Source organism: Phyllobates terribilis, unplaced genomic scaffold (genome assembly GCF_046119375.1).
Source record: "Phyllobates terribilis strain yellow unplaced genomic scaffold, ASM4611937v1 Scaffold_3890__1_contigs__length_68524, whole genome shotgun sequence".
In the NCBI taxonomy this organism is placed as follows: domain Eukaryota; kingdom Metazoa; phylum Chordata; class Amphibia; order Anura; family Dendrobatidae; genus Phyllobates; species Phyllobates terribilis.
The window spans coordinates 18461-28050 of NW_027366642.1; the positions used below are offsets into that span (position 1 = coordinate 18461).

The following is a 9590-nucleotide window of genomic DNA, read 5'->3' on the forward strand; positions in this document are numbered from 1 at the left end:
AAAAGATATTGAAGGATATATTGTAGGAATGACATCTTGTAAAATCATCTTATTCTAGGATGTAATTTGTAGTATCATCTCTACATGGTTATAATTCCTCCTGAAAAATTTCAATCCTCTTTTAATGGAAAAATTACAATACACACAACTATTCCCTTATAACATATTAGTCTAAATATGATTCTCAACCACCATATCTTTTCCTTCTTCTTTAATAGATGCATATTCCATTAATTATCTCACATGGTCTTGAATCCACTATGTTAGTACAAGGATCAATTAGCTCAAACACAAGATCTTTTTCCCCCTCTTCAATGGATGCATATTCCATTAATTACCTCACAAAGTCATGAATGCACTTTTTTAGTACAAGGATTAATTAGCTATTCCTTGATCAACAGAATAAGAAAGAAGTATTAATAACATAAAGTAATAGTGACGTTATTGTCCATAAACAAAGTCCCTCAACAATCAACTATTTTTTAACTCGCTTAGACAGGTTTCCTTCCTTTCGAAATCAACCACACCACAAAATAATAAGGCACATAGTGGGCCCTGATTTGTAATCCGGCACATGTAGTATCTGTTTTCAGTATAACTAGTTGAAGTTAAACCTTTACCTCTAGGCTACCCTAGTAGGGTGTTCAATGCAGACTTGTATTAATTATGGGGTTAAAAAAATAATTTTAGGTTTCCAAATCGGACCACACAAGAAACACTTCATTGTGGAGCAACACACAGGACCTCATAATATATTAAAAAAAACAATACGTCCTTAATCCAAAGATTGACCTTACAAGTTATTACACTCTTCTTCTTTGTGGTATTAATTAATCTAGAATGCGTAACCTAGGATATCACTCAAAATTTATTATGTATGAATAAATATATAATTTTATCAACCCTCATAAACTATGTAGGAAAATTGACTATAAGGCCCTTCATATGCTAGAAAGCATCCTTCTGAAACCCCAACCGCTGAAACTCTAAAGGGTGGAGCAAAGGGTAGTTCCTAGAATATGTGAGTGACAAGGTTGTCTGATGGTTAGATCACGGTAGTTGAGATTTTGAGTTCTATTGTGAGTGGTGATGAAAGTGTTTCGGACCTAAAGAGTGTTTTTCCAGAACCAAGTGTGATATTTTTTAACTTGTGCAGTACAGATGTTGTCGTTTTGTTGAAGGATATTAATCCACTGTCTCCCGATATTGCTTTGCTCGGAGTCCAACATGAAGATATGTAGGTATTCATTCATTATTATTATTGTATGATATTTCATATTTGTATATCGCCTAACTTATATTAATAAATTTATATACCATTGGTAACTAAAAGTACTTTTTATACTTGACAACTATGAAAATTAGAAAATAATTTTCATTGAATGTAAAACATTAATCAATCTCGAGTATGGCACTGGAAGTAAGCTAGTACATCAATAATTTGCATAGTACGTTTTCCATTGATATCACTTGAAAATATGTGGCTAGCTTCCGGGCTTTGACAAGGTTTAGTACCATCATGTTGATCTCTATCTTCAATAGTATTTTCACCCTTGTTATTTGGATTAATGACACTAGTGTAAGACCCGTGACATGCACGGGCTTGAAAAAACTTATTGTTTAATGTTAATTTTATTATATGAAGACAACTAAAAATATATATGAGAAATAAACTATTGAAGATGAAAAATATAAACGTACTTAATTGTAATACAAATATAATCTAAACATTGTTAAACACTTCTTTAAAAACAACGTTGGTTGTAGTGTTCGACCGTCTTCCTTCTTTATCGCATACTAATATCTTAAAACCCTTCTTGCTTGTTACCCTCGAACACGCAACGTAAAGTTGGCCATGAGTGAAAACAGCTCATTGAAGATAGATACCAACACTTTCAATAGACTGTCCCTGACTCTTGTTGATTGTCATGGCAAAACAAACACTAACTGGGAATTGTCTGCGTGTGAACTTGAAAGGGAATCCAGAATCAGTAGGAGTCAACGACATCCGGGGGATCAAGACCGAATGACCAATGTTGTTACCTGATATAATGCGGCCTTTTATAACATGCTTACCAAGATCAGTTATAATTAGCCTTGTTACATTGACCAACCCTGTTGATTGATCAATGTTTCTAAGCAGCATAACAGGGACGACAATCTTTACTTTCAACTGGTGATGTGGAATTCCATAAACTCTTACTGTGTTTAAATAGTCTGGTGTGTATATTTCTATATCAGCCTCTGGATGAAAATCTGATTTGCATAGGCTATCAGAACTCAAGTACTAAATTTCTTCTCCCGGAAGCAAAGTCAACACAAAGTGATTAATCTGTTCTACCTCTTCGTGTGTAGGTGCAGGAATTGCGCGCTCTTCAAAATAGTTGGAAGACTGGTGAACAGTAGAAAGAGAAGGATAAACTGTTTCAACAATTGCCTCAATAGGATCAAGATGGAAGTTGTGTACCAACAAATCATCGGGGATGTCGATAGTGGCCTCTCCGTCAATGTCTTCTCCAATATCTCCATTTCCGATGCTCAATATCCAATAAGAAAACTCTTTCACTTCTTCTCTTTCGTTAACAGTATTTCCTTGTTTAATTCTCATGTTTTTTGTCAATGTCAGTACTTTGCAATGCTTCCATAAGTAGGATGAATTAATAGTTGCATACACTATATCATGCCTGCTACCCTTTGGAATAACCGGAAGAATTTGTCTAAAATCTCTTCCAAATATAACAACCTTACCTCCAAAAGGTTGATCAGCAGCGTTTGAATTCTGATCGCTCATTATATCTCTCAAGGTCTTATCAAGCGCTTTGAAACAGTATTTGCTCGTCATAGGCGCCTCATCCCATATAATAAGTTTTGCAGCACAAATCAAGTGGACCAAGTCAGAACCCTTGTAATTAGTTTTGCAGCATAATCTTAATATATATTACTGCAGTTATTTTTTATGGGCCAATTATAAAGTTTTTTATGGGCCAATTGTGTCAATTGGGCCGATTTTTTCTTTGTTGGGCCGTTATTTTTTTTTGTCACCTAAATTTTCATAAAAAACTCTTATCAACATATTACTGCAGTAGAAATTTAACCAACATATTATTGAAAAAAAAATTGAAAAAAAATCAATAGTATTGAACAAAAACTCATACATAAATTAAACGCATTACATAGTTCGTAATTCATAAGCTGAAATTGAAAACATTAAGAAATTGAAATCGTTATACTAGCTATATCTTAAACATCAACGATTCGTTAATCCTTCAAACGTGCACCATGTCTTCTAGGAACTTCCAAGGCTTAAAGTTAATCCTTGCATATTTTTCCAATTTGCGCCACAAACTTAAACCATGAACGTCTTTCTCGATATTTGTAATACAATTCTTTTGCCAAGCTTCGGCTCCCTTCGCTTTTAACATAATTGTTGCTATACCTACTTCCTCCTCGAGCCATAATTCAACTTTAGAACTTTTCCAAGTCACATGTGTTTTTTCAACACCTACCATGTGATTAATAGTTAAAAAACTATCAAAGCCTAATTGCCTAAACAAATTAAAAGGGTTGCCATCAATCTTTTCAACATTTGTTAGGATAAGAACCATAGGCTCAAAAACATTAAATTTGACCTAATATTAGCAGCCTTAGTATTATTTAAAATATCAACGCAATTGTGCATTTCACAATTTAGCTTGATATTCGGAAATAAGATAGGATCTCGGTCGTTGACTATAGGCGTATAGTTCAAATTTACAGCCTGCAAAGCTTGTCTAAACCTGAAATAAAATACTAAATTTATTTATTAATAATCTATGGCATATAATTATTCTAATGTATTAATAAACAACAAATAAACGCTTTTATAAATTTTTTTGTTATACAAATAAAAAACAATGAATCAAAGACAACAAACCTTATATGAGCATGTGTAATCTGGGGTGGAATTGACACACCTATAGGCATTTCTAATAGACTTGAGGATGCATCATTTGGAGAGAAAAAAATCACGTTAAATCGATCGGCTAATGTTGGGAATTGAAAAAAATGACTCCCACTATCCCAATCGTCAAAGTGAATAAACTCCAAGCTCGATATGTTGTGAAGAATAGGGACCTCCATTCTAATTTTCTTTGTGTTGAAAGATGATTGAATACAAAGCTATTGTTAATTATACGTTATTTATAATACATTGTTAAATTATTTAGGTAAATCAGGATATATTCAGTACTTTTGGTATTTGGGAAAGTAAAAAATATTATGGATAATATTTTATACGGTTTACATATAAAAAACCACCATTTATGCCACCATGCGAATTATGGACAATTTTTCGTTTCCTTATTATCGTAAACTAATTATGGCAACATCCGTATTTTTGGTTAAATGTATAGTCAACGATTTTTATATACAACTATAATAAAGTATTTAGAAAGTAATTGGTAATAAAAGTCTCACGATTTTGTATTTAGTATTATTCTAAATAACTAAAGTGGCTTATATAATAGAGTTTTTGGAAAGTATATTTTATATACAACAATTAGTATAAGAAGTGCAGGCCAAATTATATCCTTGTTCAGTATAAAATATTTGGAAAGTGTATAATGGGCCGATTATGTATAATTGGGCCGAATTCATCCTTTTTTTGTACAAATTTGTTTTAAATATATCTCGCGTGTCCAAATAGCATATGGGTCGATTCCATTTGAAAACAGTTTATAGTTAATGAAAGAAAGAAACGACCCAAAAATCGAAAAAACACAATGTTTAAAACCGCCATTGACATTGGGCTGAAAAATCCAATTGGACCAATTTTTTCTTTCTTCCTATAACGTATTTTAAAAGTGAATAAAGGCTGATTCTGTGCAGTTGTGCCGATTATATCCTTATTATACATTAAGTTTATAGAAATTGTATAAAGGCCTGATTCTGAACAATTCAGACATATAAGTTGTAAATTTCATAATCATATTTAGTGATTGTCATTCTCTAAATTAGATATAACTAATCAAACTTAAAATAAAATTAAAACCGCCATTGACATTGGGCTGAAAAATTCAATTGGACCATTTTTTTCTTTCTTCGTATAAAGTATTTTGAAAGTGAATAAAGGCTGATTCTGTGCAGTTGGGCCAATTATATCCTTATTATACATTAAATTTTTAGAAAGTGTATAAAGGTCTGATTATGTACAATTCAGACATATAAGTTGTAAATTTCATAATCATATTTAGTGATTGTCATTCTCTAAATTAGATATAAATAATCAAACTTAAAATAAAATTAAAATAATCAAACTTAAAATCCAACTCAAATTCATAAATAAACCAACAGAACAATCCAAAACAATATGAATATCCTTAAAGTGCATGCAAAATCCAATAAGTTGAGGTAAAAAAAACTTAAAGCAAACTCAAAGTCATAACTAAATAAACATTCTAAGTTTCAATAAGACAATCTCCTTCCTTGCTTTTCTTCTTTGTTGTTGAAAATTCGTCTTTTGTAATATCAAACTAATCATCCAATTCTATAAGAATATGATTTCGTTTATTAGGGGTAATAGATAACGAATCCTTTGAACCTTCAATGCTTGATTTGGAATTCTGCATCTGCAAAACTTAATTATAATATACGTAATTAAAATACTTGTGTAAAATATTGAACAAAAAGAAAATAAATGATGTATTACCTCTTCTTCTAGTGCCAATTTCTCAAAATCTTGTATAATTGACGGTTCTTCAGTGGTCAGCAAAACAGTGTACGCGTTATTTATATAGTTTAAGTCTTGATTTTAGGGATTCCTTCTGATAGTGAAATATTATGATTGAATTGTAATATGGGCTAATTCACATACCGAAATTGGTGAAGGTATATTCAAAATAAAGAAACTGTCATATTCTAACATTGTATTAATTTTATTTGTACAGATTCTATGATTGAAGACATGTATGAAATGGGCAATTAAAGATATTGGCCTGATTTATTGAGTTTTCTTTTATTTTCTTTGGTAGATTGTGGAGTTTATTTGAGTTCAGGAAATTGTAATAAGGCAATTTTATATATTTTGCTTGATTTATTTGGTTTAGTCGTTTATTTATTGGGGGCAGATTATGGACAAATTTTGGCAGTTTTTAAAAGGTGTAGGTAGCAGCTCTTTATAATTGGTTTATTTTTCTGATTTAGATCTGAATGCATTTAGGTCATTTTCTCGTTTAGGAATGAAATAATGGCTCTATAATCTCGTGATAAAATATTATACATTAAATGGGTCCCGCCTGTTTGTAGGTTGTCTATATGAATGACATCTGGCAATTTTCTCAACTTTAACTGTGAGAGCGACACGAGGCGAGGACGAATTTTAGGCTGTTTATGTCTTTTCCTTTAGTATTTTATAGGTAGATTGTCTTTTAGACTACTATGAACCTCAATTTTGTGGCTATGTCCATGGATTTTGTAAGGACCAGTTGATATCATCCATTTTGTACATAGTTTAGGAGTCTAGATGCATATTAGACTATGTCATTTGCTTTCACATTTTATATCTTTTTATAGTTAGCTTTGCATTATTTAGTATTCGGAGTATAAACTCGTGCTTCTATGCATTTCATGTATTTTGGACAATTTAATACAAGACTTTTAAACAACTTGGTACAGAGAAAACGAACAAGACTCATACATAAATTGATGGGCCTTATAGATTTGAATCAAGAAAATCTGGGCAAGCCCACTTGTGAATCTATGGAGCATGTATGCATTAACTATGTATTTAATGGGATTAATTAGCATTTAGAGGGGTGGTAAGGTACTTTTGGAAAGGGGAGTTAGATTGATTGTTTTGGAGTTTCTTGGATTTTCTTTGAGTTCTTGTTCGTGAGTTGGGAGAAACACATCCGTTTTTATTTGGCTTTTGGGATTGAATTTCATGTGGGAGTTTTGAAGCTAGTTTGATTCAAAGACATGGTATTACAGTTCTAGCCTTTATCAACTTGGATTATTATTTTGTATTTAAATTTGATTTTCTTGTCTCTCAGTGTTATTGCATAATCCATATATATTCTTGGCTAGTTTAAATCATTTCGTTACGTCTTTGATCATGCTTGACTAAATTCCTAGTTCTAAGGTTATGGTGATCCAAACAATGCAAATTTAGATATAGTTAATCTTTTGCTTATATTGAAATATTGTTGATTCGTTCATAAAATCTTTATACCCATTTTAGCTTAGGCTAATTGGATAATATTAGTGTTCGAGGCTGAAAGGTGATAACGATAATACGTAATGTGTTATGGATTTAAGACTGAAAGGTGATAGTTTCTATAGGAATTCTAGGAATTGAACCTGAGTGTTATTTGTGAGAGAGCAACTTAATTACTCTTGAGGATACTAAGTCGTCATAGATGTTCTATGTTTAGGTTGATTTAGCGGAGCGCGAAAGCAGATGTTATTTCAGTTTATATCTCGACTCTAAGTGCCTACTATGTTTGAATGAGATTAGCTCTCCACGACATCGATTTCTAGTCTATTTTAGACACAATTACTGTCGTTTGAGAGGAGTTAGTAAATAACCTTAGATTACTTACGTTCAATAATTAGACTAGAATCAGGTAGAGTTTGATTGTATCTATTGAAGCATTGTCATGGTGATCCGTAACCTTAGACACATTTATCCCATGTCATCTATCTCTCTTTGTTTGTTCAATTTTGTATCTTTTTTGGATTTCTCCCATATCCATATTTTGCGGCCTAGAACAGTAGTTATTTCAATTAATATTACACTAGTCTATGTGGAATCAACACTTGATTACTACAACTCACCCCGTACACTTGCGGGTAGGTTTTAGCCACATCAAGTTTTTTACGCCGTTGCCGGGGACCAATTGTTAATATTACTTGTTATCTTATTGGTGTTTCTAGGTCATTTTCTTTCTTTGATTAATTTTTTCCTTTTATATTACATTAAGGCTTTTTTAGAATCAGACGGATATATGGATTCAGGTATGTATGAGGAATGTTCCTATCAATAATCTTCATTCGAGCCTTATGCAAGTATTCAGAGGTATGATTTTGAAAATCATAATTTGGGTTATAGCCAAAATCCAATGACTTCTAACCTCTTCTATGAGTTTTGTTGAGCGGAAGATCATGTTAAGACAGGTTGTCGTGCTATTTTGGGGGAAATAATTGCATGGAACTCACAATACTCAAATCATATTTGGGTGACAACATCACAAACACCGATCTGGGCTAAGAGTCATCCGTCTATAAAGGACAACAAGTTTGATGACTTCAACTAGAGACATGATATGGAAGTTGATAAAATTCTTGTTGTTTTTCCCGCATATCATGGACATTCTTAATCGCTTAGTATCCCAATTTATTTCAATTGCAGGTTTGGTGAACTTATTGAAAGCACAAGTAGATGATTTAGCCCCGAAAAATCAGATGTTAAAAGATCAAATTGTTGAGTTGGTTATCTCAAATTTGCCCGATGAGCCACATAAAGTGCATTATTTCGACCAATGTACATCTATTATGGTTGGGGTTAAGAAGTGTGATGTGCCACATTTTAATAGGAGGGAATTCATACAAGAGATTAAAGTGGATCCACCAAATGTTGAGCTTAAGATGATATAAAGCTCTAACCATACCTCTAGCACCATTATAAGCGGTGAGTACCCAAAAGTGGAGAATAACTCAGAATTAGAGGTTTGGTGTAGATAAAAGAAGTAAAAAAGACACTCTCCCGAACGTGATCAAATTGAATACAAGCTAGGGGATCATGTGATTCTCTACAATCATAAGTTGAGCATGTTTCGAGGAAGCAAGAGTACACAATGGTCTGATCATTACTACTTGAACCGAGTTCTTCCAAATGATTCAATGGTACTATGGCATAAGTACTCAAGGTATTTCTTAGTGAGAAAGATTCGACTGAAGCCCTACACGAAGACTGATTCTATTCAGTTGGGTTACACCGATTCGCCCAATCCGAGTAGACGACAATGATGATGGTCAAGCTAACAACCATAAACAAGCGCTTGGTAGGAGGCAACCCGTCAGTATGACTATTCGTATTTTCTTTGTTTTAATAAGAAAGCAATGGGAAAATTGGCTTCGAACATGACCGAGTTCAGTACCGTGTTAGCATGGAAATGGGATACTCGCCCCAGACTAGGCCGAGTCAGGATGTTCAGTGTAAAACTCATCCCATGACTCAGTCGATTCGTATACCGAGTTTCACTCACTGTTAGTTGGAAATAATGGCAATTGAAAGAACTTCAAATAGAGAACTCGGCCTCGTTTCTCACCGTCACCTCTATGCCGCACAACTAGCATTGCATATCATGACTACCGTCCAAGCACCACCACCACCATGGCTACCTCCGTTTCAAAGAGACTTATTTGATGCCTCAATGCCTGAAAATCTTTTGTGAGTTTCTTTCCTCTTTCTTTTATTTTACATTGTGGACAAAGTAAAATTTAAGCTTGCGGGGTGGATAACTTCATTTGTAGACTTTGTTTGCATTAGTGTGAGTTTGCATTTTTTTTCATTTCCTTCTTTCTTTCTTTTCTCTTTTATCATGCATTGCATT

At 33.0% G+C, this 9590-nt stretch overlaps 1 pseudogene; it reads right to left on the minus strand.

Annotated features, from left to right (window-relative positions):
- Positions 1-1723: 1723 nt before the first annotated feature.
- LOC141248711 (ATP-dependent DNA helicase PIF1-like) lies at positions 1724-2866 on the minus strand (annotated as a pseudogene).
- Positions 2867-9590: the final 6724 nt, after the last annotated feature.